The 14207-nt window shown below is 43.8% G+C and overlaps 1 long non-coding RNA gene across 2 annotated transcripts in view; it reads right to left on the reverse strand.

The window, feature by feature from the left end:
* LOC144315639 (uncharacterized) overlaps positions 1–9130 on the reverse strand; it is a 76876-nt gene extending 67746 nt beyond the window's left edge. The window contains exon 1 of one of the 2 annotated variants that reach the window (XR_013381370.1): positions 8672–9102. This is a non-coding gene — a long non-coding RNA (uncharacterized LOC144315639). Of the gene's footprint in view, positions 1–8671 lie in introns of both variants that reach the window. The other variant, XR_013381369.1, reaches the window with a different exon arrangement.
* Positions 9131–14207: the final 5077 nt, after the last annotated feature.

Below are 14207 nucleotides of genomic sequence, written 5' to 3' on the forward strand. Positions count from 1 at the left end.
CCAGGATCACACCCTAGACCAAAGGCAGTGCTAAACTGCTGAGCCACCCAGGCTGCCCAGTCCTTGTTAATTTTCTAAGTGTTCTATCTAATGTTCAGAGAGGGATGCTGAAGTCTTGAAGTACTTTTTTGTGGATCTATTTCTCCTTTTAGTTCTATCAGTCTTCACAGATTTTGCAGTGCTATTGTTTGGAGCATGCACACACATTTAAGAAAGCTATTTCTTAAGGGATTGACCCTTTTTATCATTAATGTTCCTTTGGATCCCTGATCATTTTCTTTGACCCAAAATCAACTTTGTGTGACAACATAATCACATCTGCTTTGTTTTGATTAACGTTTGTATATCTTTCCCAATGTTTTAATTTTTAACCTACCTATTTGCAATATTAGGAGTTTCTTATAGACAGTGTACAGTTGGGGCATTTTAAAATTCAACTTCCCAATCTCTGCCTTTTAATTGGTGCATTTAGACCACTTATATTTAATGTAATTATTGATGTGAGGTATAAGTCTCCCATTTTTTTAAATGTTTGTTTTGCTTTAATTTCTCAGTTCTCATTTTCTTACTTCCCTGTAGGTATTATTTTAAGTCTTTATATATTTGTTATGAACCTGAAATTGTTTTAAAGTACAGAGATTTTCCATATACTTTCTACACCTACACATGCATAGATTCCCTCATTATAAACATCATTCACCAAAGTGGCACATTTGTTACCAAGGCTGAAACTATGTTGACATATCATAATCCCTCACTGTCCATAGTTTACCTTAGGGTTCATTATCGGTGGTATACATTCTATGGGCTTGGAAATATGTATAATGACATGTATTAGTCATTATAATATCATACAGTGTATTTTCATTGTCCTAAGAACCTCTATGCTCTATTTATCCCCTCCTCCAACTGCTGGCAACTACTGATCTTTTAATTTCTATTGTTTTGACTTTCTATAATATCATATAGTTGACGTCATACAGTATGTAGCCTTTTCAAATTGGCTTTTTTTCCACTTAGTAATATATATTTAAGTTTACTCCATGTCTTTTCATAACTTAATAGTGCATTTCTTTTTGGTGTTGAGTAATATTCCATTGTCTATGTGTACCACGGTTTATGTGTCCATTCATAAGGACAGTTTAATTGCTTAGTGGCTTCTAAGTCTAGGCCATTATGAATAAGGCTGCTATAAAAATAAATGTGAGGGCTTTTGTGTAGACATACATTTTCTAATCTCCTGCATAAATACCAAGGAGTACAATTGCTGGTTGCTGTGGTTAGAGGTGGTTTAATTTTGTAAGAAACTGCCAACTGTCTTCCAACCCTTCTGAATTCCCACCAGCAATGTATGAGAGTCCCTGCTGCTCCACATTCTTGTCAGCATTTGGTGTTGTCAGTGTTCTAGATTTTGGCCATTCGAATAGGTATGTAGTGGTATCTTGTTTTAACTGGCATTTCCATGGTGACATATGATGTGGAACATTTTTTCATATGCTTATTTGCTAGCTGTTTATCTTCTTTGGTGAGATGTCAAAGTCTTTGGTCCATTTTTTAATTGGTTGTTTTCTTATTGAGTTTTAAGATTTCATTGTATATTTTGAGTACCAGTCCTTTATCAGATATGTCTTTTGCAAATATTTTCTCCCAGTCTGTATCAAGAGTATGAGAAGAAAAGACACAGTCTTTCACAAAGCAGAAGTTTTTTTTTAAACTTTAATGAAGCCCAGCATATCAATTATTTATTTCATGGACTGAGCCTTTGTGGTTCTATCTAAAAAGGCATCCCTATACCCAAGGTCATCTAGCTGTTCTCCTATGTAGTTGTCTAGGACTTATGGTTTTGCATTTTACATTTAGATCATCCATATTGAACTAATTTTTGTGAGGTGTATAAGGTCTGTATTTAGGTTTATTTTCTGGTAGGTGGATGTCCAATTGTTCTAGCACCATTTGTTAAAGAGACTATCTTTGTTCCACCATGTTGCCTTTGCTCCTTTGTTGAAAACTAGATTCAGGGAGTTCTTCTTTGGGGCTTTCAGTTCTGTTCTTTTGATCTATATTTGTCTTTCTTTTCACCAATACCACTCTGTCTTTATTTCTGTAGTATTATAGTAAGTCTTCAAGTTGGATACCATCAGTCCTCCAACATGATTTTTCTTCAATATTGTGTTGACTATTTGTGGCCTCCATATAACCTTTAGAGTCAGTTTGTTGATATCCATAAAGTAACTTGCTAATTTACCCTGAGGGTAGGTCTTGTTAAGAACAGAGTGCTCTAGCATATTTCAGAATGGTTACTATCCTCACCCTTTGCCAGATGCCCTGTGGTATTTTTTCCCCTGACATTTAATTTTGAGAATCTGGTTGAGCTCCTGGAGGTAAAGCTCACCATATTGTGGGGGCTCCCATAGAGCAGGGTCCCCAAGCTTTTCTCTCAGACTTGTCCACATTGAGTCTCTAACAATTATAGGTTTTCTTACACTGACACTGGTTTCCATAGTAGATTCTAATCATGAATCTCTGCTCCTCTGTTGGGCTAGGACTCCCTGTAACTGCCTGACTCTGCAATCTTGGGGAAGTGGTTTGCCTTGGGTCCTCCCTTTTTTTTTTTTTTTTTTTTTTTACGGATTCAAGAATTGTAGGTTTTCAGTCTGTTCAGATTTTTACTTGGTAGGATGAAGTAGAAACTTCCAAGCTCCTTACATGCAGAACTGGAAACCAGAAGTTCTTCCTATAGATTTTAGACTTCCATGAATGTCCTGACCATACACATGAGATTTTTAGATCAGAAATAGATCTCATATTACAATTGACCTTTGAACAATGCAAGGGTTAGGGGCATTAATCCCTCATGTAGTTGAAAAATCCCCATAAAACTTCTGACTCCCCCGAAAGTGAACTAATAGCCTACAGCTGACTGGAAGCCTTACTGACAACAGAAAGAGTCAATTAACACATATTTTGTATGTTACATGCATTCTTGCAATTACATATCCTAGAGAAAAGAGAATGTTATTAAGAAATCCATAGGGAAGGGGTGCCTGGGTGAGATCAAGCCCTGCATCAGGCTCCCTGCTCAGCGGGGAGTCTGCTTCTCCCTTTCCCTCTGTCCCTCCCCCAGCCTCACCCACATGCCCACGTGCTAATAAATCAGATCTTTTAAAAAAGCAGAAAATCATATTGGAAGAGAAAATATATTTACAGCACTGCATGTATATTTATTGAAAGAAAGTGTTTAGGTGGCCAGGACAGGGGCGGTGGGCCTGGCCTACAGATGGTGATGTTTAGCAGCCCGGTGGCCTCAGCTCAGCAATAACAGCTGCCAGAGAGGTCTGTGGGTGGCAACAGCAGCCTGGAAATGCAGTACAGCTGCCTCGTCTGCCTGGCAGTGTGCCACCAGCCCATGGTCATCAGCAGCTGTGGTCACATGTGACCATGCAGCCTGCAGGAGGCGGCCAGGTGGAGACCCACCACCAGGAGTCTGTGCCTGGCTGGCAGGGTCACAGGCCCTTAGTTACCCTTGCACAGACCCAGAGCTGGAACAGAGGACCAGGGCACTGGGGCTACCAGCCATCCTCACCCGCTGGGTGTGTTTGTACATTTTAGCCCCGCCTTCTTTTTGCCAGCCCTGGGGGCTACTGATGGTCTTGGTGGGCCTCCCCAGATACTCAGAGGCAGCAGATGAGACCTCTGTGACAGTCGCCTTAGATTCAGTCCTATGGAGGTTGTGCTGGACAGTTGTAAATAAATGCCGTGTGGCTTTTATGGTCATCTCAAAAAAAAAAAAAAAAAAAGGAAGAAAGAAATCCACCTATAAGTGGATCCACACAGTTCAAACCTATGTTTTCAAGGGTCAACTATATTTACCTTACAGAAAATGACAAGCATGTGCTTCTGTGTCCCTGAAACAATGCAAGGAGAGCTACATCAAGTGCAAAGACACACTAATGTTTTAAGTAAGGAACACAGAAATTTGACCATTTATGTACAAGAGAAAGAGGCTTCCCCCTTTTGCTTTGGAGAGAGTCTCCTTGGAAATATCTTACTCCTTTGGAATTAACATCTCAAGGGTCCAAATAATCTCAACCTGTCAGCTTTTAAAATGTACAAATGTCTACGTGTCCTGGGTTTCATTCCTTTTGAAATTTCAAAAGCCATTACTTAGGAAGATAATGCTTTAACCTAGGTGTCCATCCTAGAACAATTTTTTTTTTTTAAATCTTGGAGAAATAAGACAAAGCTACTGGATGGAAGTAGTTAGCTCTGCCATCAGGGAAACAATAATTACAGATCTGATCCTAATGACATGTGCAAAGTAACATCTCTTATGGGAAAGTGTAAAAAATTCTCTATTGAATATTAATTTCTGAGTCTCTGGAGTCTGAGATTTTAATAGCAATACTGAGAAATCCAGGAGAGATGTATTCTCAGAAAAAAAAAAAACAAAAAACAAAAAAAACAAAAACAAAAAAAAAAACACCTAACACCTTTCATTCCTTCTACCCTTCCCCATTTAAAATGTCTTGACTACTTTCTCTGCATATAATGAGAACTACATCAGAAAATGCAATAATTTTTTGTTTCAATCAAACACTTAAAAAAAAAAGGATTGTATTTATTTGACAGAGAGAAAGAGAGAGTACAAGCAGGGGGGCAATAGGCAGAGGGAGAGGGAGAAGCAGGCTCCCCACTGAGCAAGAAGTCTGATGCAGGGCTCAATTCCAGGACCTTGGGATCATGACCTGAGCTGAAGGCAGAGGCTTCACAAACTGAGCTACATAGATGCCCTTCAACCAAAAATTTTAAAAAGTCAAGAGGAAAAGGAAAATCTATTATATTTACTCATATCTTTATTCATTTTCTGTCTTCCTTACTGGTATTCTAAGATTCTTTCATTTTTTTGGTAATAGCTTTATTGAGATCTAGCTCACCTATGTACAATTTATGGATTCCAAGTATACAATTCAATAGTTTTTAGTATATTTATAGAGTTGTGCAACTATCACAATAATTCAATTTTAGAACATTTTCATCACCCCGAAAAGAAACCCCATACTCTTTAGCTATCACCCTCTAGGTCCTAGGCAACCACTCATGTACTTTCTCTCTGTGCAGATTTGTCTATTCTGGAGATTTCATATAAATGGAATCTTGAAATAATGTTTGACTTTCACTAAGCATAACATTTTCTAGGTTCATTCTAGAAAACTGTAACACAGATCAGTACTTCATTCCTTTATATTACCAAATAATATCCCATTGTGTGGATATACCATATTTGATTTATCTATTCATCAGCTGATGGACATCTGGGTTGTTTTCACTTTTTGGCTATTATGAATAATCTGGCGTGAACATTTATGTAGAAAATTTCTGTGAGACATATGCTCTCATTTTACTTAGGTACATATCCAGGAGTAAAACTGCTGAGTCATATGGGAACTCTAGGCTTAAATCTTTGAGGAAGCGCCAAGCGGTTTTCCAAAGCAGCTGCACCATTCTACATTCCCATCAGCAAGGCAGGAGGGCTCCGATTTCCACATTCTCACCAGCACCTGTTCTGGTCTGTCTTTTCCATAACAGCCATCCTAATGAGTGTGGTGGATATCTCAGCTGTGGCTATGCTTCGCATTTTTCATGTGGCTAATGGTGTGGGCCTTCTTTATAACTGATTATCAGCCATTGGTTTATCTTCTTTGGAAAAACGTCTATTCAGATACTCTGCCCATTTTTTTTTTAAATTTTTTATTGGAGTTCAATTTGCCAACACATAGCATAACACCCAGTGCTCATTCCGCAAAGTGCCCCCCTCAGTGCCTGTCACCCAGTCACCCCCCCCCCCCCCCCCCCGCCTACCTCCCCTTCCACAATCCCTTATTCATTTCCCAGAGTTAGGTGTCTCTCATGTTCTGTCACCCTCACTGATATTTTCACTCATTTTCTCTCCTTTCCCTTTATTCCCTTTCACTATTTTTTATATTCCCCAAATGAATGAGACCATATAAATTTGTCCTTTTCCATTTGACTTATTTCACTCAGCATAATACCCTCCAGTTCCATCCAGGTCGAAGCAAATCATGGGTATTTGTAGTTTCTAATGACTCTGCCCATTTTAAATTTTTTTAAAATGACTGAATTGGGGGATCCCTGGGTGGCGCAGCGGTTTGGCGCCTGCCTTTGGCCCAGGGCACGATCCTGGAGACCCGGGATCGAATCCCACATCGGGCTCCCGGTGCATGGAGCCTGCTTCTCCCTCTGCCTGTGTCTCTGCCTCTCTCTCTCTCTGTGACTATCATAAAAAAAAAAAAAAAAGAAAGAAAAAAGACTGAATTGTTAGAGTTCTTCATATATTACAAATGCAAGACCCTTACCAGATACGGGATTTGAAAAAAATCTTTTTCCATTATGTAGGCTGTCTTTTCACTTTAAAAAAAAGAAAAGATTGATTTATTGAGAGAAGTGAGGGGAGGGACACAGAGTCTCAAGTAGAGTCCACACTGAGCTAGAGCTTGACATGGGGCTTAATACCATCACTCTGAGATCACAGCCTGAACAGAAACCAAGAATTGGTCAGTTAACCTACTGTGCCACCCAGGCACCCCCAAGTCTTTTCACTTCCTTGATGAAATTTTTTAAAGTACAAAAGTTAAAAATTTTTATGAAATTCAAATTATCTACTTTTTCTTTGGTTTCTTGTGCTTAGGGTTTCCTATTTAAGGAAGCATTGTCAAATCCAAGGTCACAAAGGTGACCTAAACCTGAAGGTGGCGCTAAACCCCTGAGCCACCTGGGCTGTTCAAGATTCCTTCTTTTAGCATTTCCTGTGTTAAGAATTTCCTTTAGTAAAAAAAAAAAAAAAAAAAAAAGAATTTCCTTTAGTCATTCTTTTAAAATTTCCAGGGGATCCCTGGATGGCTCAGTGGTTTAGTGCCTGCCTTTGGCCCAGGGTGTGCTCCTGGAGACCCGGGATCAAGTCCTGCATTGGGCTCCCTTCATGGAGCCTGCTTCTCCCTCTGCCTGTGTCTCTGACTCTCTATGTCTCTAATGAATAAATAAAATCTTAAAAAAATAAAATAAAATTTCCACTGGAAACGGTTTTAGTTTTTCTTCATTTGAGAAGGTCTTGATTTACCCTTCATTCCTAAAGGACATTTTCATAGAATATAAACTGAGTTGACAGATCTTTTCTTTCAGTGCTTGAAAAATGTCCTGCTTCCTCTGGCTTCTATGCTTTGTCATTTGGATTATTTTTCCTTTATGGGTAAGGTGTCATTTTTCTCATTGCTAAAGTTTTTTTGTCTTTACAGAATTTTTATCATGTTTCTCAGTGTGGCTTTCTTGGGCTTATCTTGTTGGGGATTTGTTCAGCTTCTTGAATATGTTGGCTTCTAAATTAGGGATGTTTTCAGCTATTATTTCTTTGAATACTTTCTCAGCCCCACACACATTTCTCATCTCCTTGAGACTCTAGTAATACAAATAGTAAATCTCACTGCTCCCTGTGGCTCTGTTTTTTTGTTTTTTTTTTCTCTATTTTTCAGATTGGGCAGTTTTCCATTTTTTATTCTTTACATGTTTGTTTACTTTTTTATACAGACCTACTTTTATACATATATACTTTATGACAGCCTAGGTTTTATATTTAAGATTATATAATTTATATGTATAGGTATTTATAATAATAATTATTTGCCTATAAACCTCAGGACCCCCTCAATCCCTCTCAAACAATGAATGTTAATCTAAGACATCCACTTGCCCATTCAGACCACTTTTGTCACCTCTAAACAGGTTGCAATACCCTCCTATCCTCACCCTCCCACCTTCTTCCACTTGTGCTCAGTCTCAAGAGACCACACCAAAGCAATTTTGCCACAAACACATTAATGAGAGGACCTCTTAACCCAGCAAGGAGCTAAGTTCAGGACAGCACCAATGGACAACTGGCCAACCAGACATTCTGGAACCTCTACCCAGACTCTTCAGTACAGACTATGGCTCAGACCACCTATCAAGCAAACACAAATCTTCACAACTGCTCCCGACCCAACAGAGTCATATTGTAACCGTAGCTGTCTCAGGGACCCAGCAGGACTGAGGGACAGGTTCTGTCCCGACAGAAGTTCAAGGATGGGAACATCCAAAGCCCATTCGGGGAGAGAAACTCATCTGTGAGTCCTGGGAGTCGTTCACCTTCCAGGATGCCCAGAGGCCGGGCGGAGGGTGGGGGGGATGTCAAAGCCCCAGGAAACCAGCACAAGCCCCAGGGGCTCCAACCAGGCTTATATCTGGCAAGGTCAAAGGCTGCAGCCACCCAGAACACAGTTATATTCTCAAACCAGAAAACAAAATGTGTCCGGCCAGCAGAGGAAGTAAATGGGAGTCTGCTTGGTAATAGTCAGTGCTGTCCTTTCACTATCCGCCTTCCACCACCCACCATAGCCCATTTCTTCTTTCTTCACAGCACAAGCTGATCCCAGGAGAAAAACGCAGCCCCTACTCCCAGAAGCCAAGCCACGCTAGTGAATACACAGGCTACAGCTGGCCCTAAGGCTACCCATCCTGAGCACTGCTGTCCAGAAAGAGCTAGGGCTTAGTCACGTTAGTGCAGTTCACACAGGTTTTAGAAAAAAAAGAAATACACATAACACAACACTCAGGTACTCACACACATCCTCAGGGCCGGTTGTTCCTCCTGCCTGAGCTGTGAGCTATCCTGAATTCATCTCAGGAGACCATCCTGCCTCTTCCTCCAGCCTTCCTTCTGGAGAACTGCCTGGGCATGTTGCTCTCTCCACCCAGGCCAATCACCAGTCCCTGCGATGGGCATGCTGGCTCCTCCACCCCAATCCCACCACCAGAAAATGCTCCCCTGTTTTGAACCCCATGAGGGCAGCTGAGTGCCAGGGTTGGGGCCCGGTGGGGAGGAGTCGGGGTGGAGGCAAACAGGACACACCATGAGGTTTAGGGTGTGTGGGGAGAGTAAGTGCGGGTGCAGGTGGGGGGCAGGCACGGTGGGCTGGGACGCACTAAGCCATTAGGGGAAACTAGGGAGCGATGCAGTCAGACCTCCAGCCCCGCCGCCACGACCGCTGCTTTAAAGGAAGCCCTATCTAGGCTCTCCGGGGGCCCACGGGGCGGCAGGTGGGTCCAGGGTGCCCCAGGTGCCAGAGGCTCCCCATCTCAAACTCCTTGTTAAAGAGTCCGGCTGGAGGGCAGCCCTGATGGCTCAGCGGTCTGGCGCCACCTTCAGCCCGGGGTATGATCCTAGAGACCAGGGATCGAGTCCCGCGTCGGGCTCCCTGCCTGGAGCCTGCTTCTCCCTCTGCCTGTGTCTCTGGCTCTGTGTGTGTCTGTCATGAATAAATAAATAAAATCTTAAAAAAAAAAAAAAAAAAGAGTCCTGCTGGAGCCTCTTACCCACCTGGCCCATCGGCCCACCAGGACCCGGACCTGGGGCCCCCGAGACTCCGAACCCTGGGCCAAGGTCCAAAGCCAAAAGTACCCAAAGGCGCCTTTCCGTTCTGAAGTTTCCCCAGTTCCCGGGCTTCCCCTCCCTGTCCTTGCTCCCTACTGTTGCCCATCAAGTGAGTTTTCCGTTGCAGCTATTGTAATCTTTTACAGTTCCCATTTGGGGCTTCTTTCAATCTTCAGTGTCTTTGGTGGGGCTAATTCTTTGTTGAGAATTTTTATCTTTTCATTTGTTTCAGGCAGGTCCCTAACTGCTCATCGAAACTTTTTTTTTTTTTTTTAATAACAGCTGCTCTAACGTTCTTGTCAGATCATTCCAAAATCTGCGTGGTGAAAGTGTGGCTATCCGTTAATTATCTAATCCCATTCAGGGTATAAGTGATTTTCATCCCAGACATTCTGGGTGATGAGACTCCTGATCATAATTAAATTTTCCGTTTAACCTGCGTCCTGTGAGCGCGCCCGCCTTGGGGAGGAGGACGCGAGCGCCACCTGCTGCCGCCGGGGAAGGACGCGGGTCCCTCCGTCCGCCTCCGCCTCCGCCTCCGCGGCAGGTGGGAGGAGAGGGCCCCAGCATGGGGGAGGGGGGGCTTCAGGCTCCTCCCTTGGGTTTCTTTTTTTTCCTTTTCAAGATTTTAATTACTCATGAGACACACACACACACACAGAGAGAGAGAGAGAGAGAGAGAGAGAGAGAGAGAGAGAGAGAGAGAGGCAGAGAGGCAGAGACACAAGCGGGCCCCATGCAGGGAGCCCGACGTGGGACTCGATCCTGGGTCTCCAGGATCACGCCCTGGGCTGAAGGCAGCGCTAAACCGCTGAGCCACCCAGGTTGTCCTCCTCCCTTGGGTTTCTTTACCACCAGCCCGGTGAGGGCTCCACGTGGGGCAAGGATAGAAGTCTAGGCTCTCCAGGGGCACCTGGGTGGCTCAGTGGATTGAGTGGCCCCTACTGGTTTGCGCTCAGGTCATGATCTCAGGGTTGTGGGATCGAGCCCCACCCATGATCTTAGTTAGGGCTGTGGGAAGGAGCCGCACCTTGGGCTCTGCGCTCAGCGGCTCAGCCAAGGAGCAGTGGCCTTGCGATTCTCTCCCTGTGCGCCTCCACCCCCTGCCCCACACCTGTGCTCTCATCTCTCTCTCTCTCTCTCTCTCTCTCTCTCAAAAAAGTCTAGGCTTTCTCCATTTGGAGATGGGGCTGGTGGGACCCACACTTTTCCTGAGGTTTTTGGCTGGAGCAGAACAGCGTTTCCAGCTTGTTAGGCCACCTCTTTCTGGTCCTGCAGCTAGTGGCAGCAAGCGGGTTTTTGTTGTTGTTGTTGTTGTTGTTGTTGTTGTTGTTGTTTTTTGTCTGCACTCACTGGTGTGTCCACGTTTTACTCGCCTCTAGCACCCACTCTAGGTATATTGAGCTCGACAATAACAAAACAAAACCCAGAATTCAACATCACCTCCCTCCTCTTCCTCCCACTGCTACCCCCACACCCAGGTCCTGAGTCTCCAGCTTGTCTGCCCCCTTCTCTTCTGTTGGTGCTTTGATATTTGTTTTATTTTATTTTTTTTATTTTTTAAAGATTTTATTTTTTTATCCATGAGAGACATAGAGACACAGGCAGAGGGAAAAGCAGGCTTCCAGCAGGGAGCCTGAAGCGGGACTCCCTCTGGGGACCCTGGGATCACACCCTGAGCCAAAGGCAGACACTCAACCCCTGAGCCACCCCTTTATTTCCGTTTTATATATAATGCCCAGAGTTCTTAGCTGTACTTAGCCAGCCAAATAGGGAGACCTGTGTTTATTTTGTCTTGTCTGGAACCATAAATCCCCATTTTCATTTAACATTTTGATTGGGTTTTTTAAAGGAGTATTTGGAACATATAGTTAATACAATGGTTATAGTCACTTTTAAAAAATACACAGTAAGACAAAATACACAGTAAGTTTCCTTGTATGGCCCTGGTCACGGCGGGGGAGTAATCAGCAGACATGGTCCCTGATGGGTGCTGTGCCGTCCCAGCATAGAAATAAGGACCTCAGGATGATAACAGAAATGCCACACAGCAAAAATTATAGGAGTTAACCAGCTCGCAAACATAACTTTAAAGCTTTGTACCTGGTGCACTGCCCCCAGGCCCCAAACTAGAAAAGATATCTGGGCTTTGCCCTACTAGGGAGAGCCTGAACTTTCAATGATAGTTAATCTAAGTATTTTTTCCTCTGTGTATTTCAGTAAATTGCAACACTGAACAGTGTTTTAAAGATTTAGTTAGGTTATTGCTGCTGTGAGACTAGCGTCACTACTGGAAATTGCTTTATTTCATATGGAACAGTTATTTTCTGTTTAGTGAATATTTTTAAGAGGTGTAAAGCTTTCTGTTCCTAGAATCGCTTAATGTCCTGTAAAATTCCCTAACATAGGCTCCTCCTGTGATTTCCAAATCCACCCCACAAGTGCTGCCCTATGGCCCATCCAGAGGCCATAGGGCATCACTACCTACACAACCCCTTGGGCTCCCACCTACATGACCAAATGCTGCATTTTTGTGCACTGTTGATTTTACTTAGATTTGCGGAAATAGCATTTTTATACTAAAAAAACTTTGGATTAAATTTTTAAGACTTTTTAAAAAAAAATTTAAAAATAACATTTTGAAACCCTTTGCTGCTCCTGAACGTGGGAACGGGAGCCTCCTCCTGTGACCTAGAGCTCACTCCCTGCTGTGCTTGGTTTACAAAGGGCCTTTGCCCTTACCGTCTCTATGGCTGCTGTAACAGCTTCCCCAAAACTTGGTGATTTAAAACAGCACAAATGGGGCAGCCCCGGTGGCTCAGCAGTTCAGCGCTGCCTTCAGCCCAGGGTGTGATCCTGGGACCCAGGATTAAGTCCCACCTCTGGCTCCCTGCATGGAGCCTCTCTCTCTCTCTCTCTCTCTCTCTCTCTCTCTCTCATGAATAAAAAAAAAATTAATAATAATAATAAAAATAAAAATAAAAAAACCAGCACAAATGTATTATTCTGCGGTTCTATGGGCAAGAAGTCTGACACGGGCTACAGGTAAGGCCCCGGCAGGGCTGTGTTCCTTTCGGTAAGTGGTATCTCGGGGAGAGTCAGTTCCGCTTGCTTCTCCAGCTTCCAGAGGCTGCCCACATCCCTTGGCTCATGGCCCCCTTCCTCTGTCTTCAAAGCCACAGCAGTTTCTCAGATTCCATGAATCTGTGTCCCTTATGATACTCAGGACCCTTGCGATCACAGTGGACCCTCCTGATGGGTAGGGGCTAAGCTGCCTAGGTGAATGTCAGCTGATGAGCAACCCTAGTTCCATCTGCAAGCATCTTAATTCCCACTTACCTCGAAGCCTAACGTACTCCTAGGCTCTTAGGATTAGCACGTGGACATCTTTGAGGGCCATGCTTCTGCCTCCCACAGCATCTGACCTAATGCAGGCAAGCACACGTGGTGGATGGCAGCCCTGACCCAGGATTACTGCTTCCAGGGAGGGAGAGTAACAAGAAATCCCCACAAGAACTCAGAAAGGCAGGCACCGTCACTGTTGTTCCCCTCTACAGGTAGAAAAATAAAAGTCTGGGAAGATTAGGTATTGTGTTCTGAGTCACAAGACTGTCGCTGTGGGGTGTCCTAAAGCAGGGTCGAGACTGCTGGGTCAGTTGTCAAAAGCAGGCATATTTCCAGCCAGGGGAGCTCCCACAGCCCTTGTGGCAGAAAAGGCCCATTTTCAGAGCCAGACAGGGCTGGATTCAAGTGTGGCCACGAAAGATCAAAAAGACCCCAGCTTCTGGAACCAATGGGGACAGTCTAGCCCTGCCTAAGACAGGTCACAGCTAGAGTCACAGCCTCAGGTCTCCCTGTCCTCTGGTCCTGGCTGGGAAAAGAGGGTGGTCCTGGTGAGAGATGGTAAAGGATGGGGTGCCACGGTGATCTCTCCCTGCCTCTTTGGAGTCCCAGGTACGAGACAGTAGCCCAGCACATGATGTGTCCCCTTGCTCGAGGCAGGGATGCATGGAGGCTGGCTCTGTGCTGAATAAGAGCAAGAGCGTCCAGGGCAGGCAGCTCCAATTTGCCCACACTTCCTGGGCCACATGTCCGCCTCAGAACATGCCAGCGTTAGGGGCACCATGGTGGCTGCACATGGATGAAAATCCACAGCCCTGGCCAAGTAGCAGACACTGGGGAAAGAACCTTGGCTTCATGATCCCACTTCACTTCATCTGGGCTCCCCTCAGTTGGTTTTCAACAAAGAGTGAAACTATGACCCCGATAAATAGAAAACAAACGTGTTAAAGATTGTGACATCCTTCAGGTTTCTTCATTAATAATGCGTTAAATACGATCAATTCAAAGGGGAATGCAAAGCACAGGCCCATTTATACATCAGGAGTATTAAATGAACTTGCAGATGGATCCCAAACTGTCTTTTCCACATGGGAAGAGGGTTGTCTTGCCAGCAGAGAGAATTCATTTGCATGCCTGCAGATAAGAATTATTTTGCATTGCTATCAGTCATCTACAATTTATAGCTATGAAATAGCGCTTTAAGGGGCACCTGGCTGGCTCATGTAACTCTTAATCTCAGGGTCATGAGTTCAAGTCCCACATTGAGTGTGGGGCCTACTTAAAAAGTAAATAAAAAATTTTTTTTAAATAACACTTTGGCAATAAAAAGCCAGAACCAGATAATCCCAAAGTGTGTGATCTAAACAATTCAGAGTTTCCATTA

This window comes from Canis aureus, chromosome 6 (genome assembly GCF_053574225.1).
Source record: "Canis aureus isolate CA01 chromosome 6, VMU_Caureus_v.1.0, whole genome shotgun sequence".
In the NCBI taxonomy this organism is placed as follows: Eukaryota; Metazoa; Chordata; class Mammalia; order Carnivora; family Canidae; genus Canis; species Canis aureus.